The sequence below is a fragment of the Notolepis coatsorum genome, assembly GCF_963971535.1.
Source record: "Notolepis coatsorum genome assembly, chromosome: 4".
Taxonomy (NCBI): domain Eukaryota; kingdom Metazoa; phylum Chordata; class Actinopteri; order Aulopiformes; family Paralepididae; genus Notolepis; species Notolepis coatsorum.
This window is the reverse complement of record NC_140168.1, coordinates 71,552,048-71,554,840: the sequence shown is the minus strand read 5'-3', so window position 1 is coordinate 71,554,840 and position 2,793 is coordinate 71,552,048.

The window sequence follows — 2,793 nt, the reverse complement described above, 5'->3', positions numbered from 1 at the left end:
ACAGCATGGATGAACAGCAACTGAGAACACACATCCTGTCCGAGTACTTCTTTCAAATGGTTTATGGCGTACACTTTAAAACTGCCATCAGCTTTCGACTTGTCTGATCTGAAATAAAGGCCCTTGCTATCTCTCTGTGCATAGTAAAGAAGTAAGACGAGGAGATCAGTATCTTCTCCAATCAGCGTCGTGGTGTGAAGAAGAGATGATCCCACTGCGGCCCTTACTATGTCTACATCAGCATCTCCAAGTGAATTGACCACAGTGCAATCCCGTTCTTTCAGTTCATCACTTATCATGTGGATCAGTTTCTGTTTATTCAGATCTCTTGACAGGAACCCCTCCTTCTTACCTGAGAACTCTGTCTCAGCAGTGAAGTTGACAATGGGATGAATATTGTTTCCTCTTCTTTGATGTGTGTTGTCTTTAATGGATGGCCCATCCTCATAGCCATCAAACACAATGGTTGTAGCTGAGCCATAATGTTGGATGGTGAAGTCTGCATATGACTGTGCAATTTTACCATAGCTTTGTCCGTGCTTCCATTGTATTCGGTGAAGGAGTGAACCACCATCAAGAACATAATGCTCCGTTTCTGGTACAGAATCTAGGATTGCATCACTTGCATGATCACAGATCGCGTGCGCTAGTTGTGGTTTATCAGCTTTGCGGAAGACGTTTCCGGCTTCAAAGAGGGCAGGAGGGAAAGGACTGAGTTCGTAACGCATAACCTCCTCCAATGACAGCTCTCCAGTTTGGGAGACAATAAGGAAACGTTGAAAAAGAAGTGCAGAATCAATGATTCGATCAGGAGCAACCTTGATAGACAATTTTTGTCCAAGGGTTATGGCTTTATCCTTTCTACTAAATGAAAATGTGAATGCCGGCTGTCCGATCATTTTGTGCATGATGTTGCGTCCAACAGAGTCATAATCATGCACGTTCACTCCATCCTCAGCGACAACACCTGTAACAACATTCCTTAAAGAAGAGTCTGGAGAGAAAGGTGAACATATAGCAAGTTTTGAAGTGATCTTCTCCAGGTCAGCAGCATCCCTTTTCATCCTTGCCTCTGTTGAATCCTTGTGCTGTTCTGATGTTGTGTATGTCTGGTTTGAGAACTCCTGCATTGCGGTGTTATACTCTGATGTTATGCCCTTTGACATTGTCCAAAGGGATCTCTGATTGTCGGTCATTCCACTTCCATGTGTCATCCCTCCTGTAGTCTTCAATGACCTCATCAATGTTGTTTCGATTACAAGATCTGAGCTGAGGCCTGCCCATGATTGGCTGCTGCGACGGATAACATGAAAACCCTTTTCAAATTGTCTGAAGACATCTGGGTGGTTGATGTGAAGCTGACTCATCTCTTGGACATAAAAGTGTGCCGATTTCAAGTAATTGTAATGCCCAGCCGCAGCGAATATCGGCATGCATTCAGAAACAGCGCGTAGGTGCAAAAGCCAGGAACCTGTGCGATCTGCTGTTATCAGTGACCTAGCAACTTCTAACATGTGTTGGTAATTTAGCCACAACTGACTAGTTTTGGATCTAGCACACAGTTCCATCTTCCTTTTTCCCAGCTCTTCATTTATTGTAATGAGGGTCTCTGATGTGAACACTGTTTCCAATGGCATTTCACCCTTAACTATTTAGGTATACATTGCTTCAGACTGTTCAACCATTGCTGCAAATTCATGACTATCATCTACCATTTCTGATATTATCATGCGGTTAAGACATTTGTCAACCAGAAGATGGTCACGGAATGCTCTCTGAACTGATTTGCCTGTCATCATATGGGCTACTGAGTTCTCCCCATAGACTACCACTAGAATGTCCTTAAGTCATGTACCGTCCATCAGTGTACCAATTGCTCCTAGCAAATTCATAAATGTGTGAAATCCTCCTAGGAGCAGGACAAAGGACTTGAGGTGACTGCACTGTGGTGAATCTAGGATTATCTCTGCTGCTTTCCAATATAGGGGTTGGTCAAATGTAACTACTGGGGCAAGGTGGTGTTTGGATGCCAGACCACAAATGAACTCCAGTGTTGACAGAATGCATGTTTTGTCTCCGGAGTACATGTCTATCATTGGTAAGTATCTCACTGAAGACTGCCCTGGATGTTCATCTCCCTTATGAATAATGTGCATCATCCCCTGCCAACCAGGTGCAGGCTGTTTGAAATTGAACGATAACTCCCAAAGCAGATCAACCATCTTGTTACATTCTGCGAGTCTTGGAAGTTCTTTAAATGTGGTGTCTCTGCAAAAGTGTTTGGCAAAGTGATAATCTATTATAACAACTTTTGACCTCTGCACAAGATTCAGTTCATTAATTCTGAACCTCGGAATCCTTTGGTCTGTCTTCTGTCCTGGTGTCAAGGCAGCTATCATGCCCATCCCATGAAATGTCCCTTTCCCATCAATTGTTAGAATATTATGATCTACATTGTCTGCAGCAAATAAGACGGTTGTGTTCAACACATCAATATCCTTACCAAGCATGTTTGGTGCAGTACAATTTGCAGCATTCATTTCAAACCTCTGCAGTTCAGAATAGGAAGAGCAGAATCCCATCTTATTCAGCATATCTACTGTTGGGGAAAATGTGTATGAGGTGGACTAGTTTAATATAGGTCAACTAGCAGTGCTGAAAGACGGTCTGGCTGACGTTCTTAAAACAATTTAGAACAGATGGATATTTCAGTACGGCATGTTGTGTGCTGGTAATCTCGTACATTGTGTGCTTTCATATCTTGTTATTTTCTCTCTTTCACACAGGCACAGC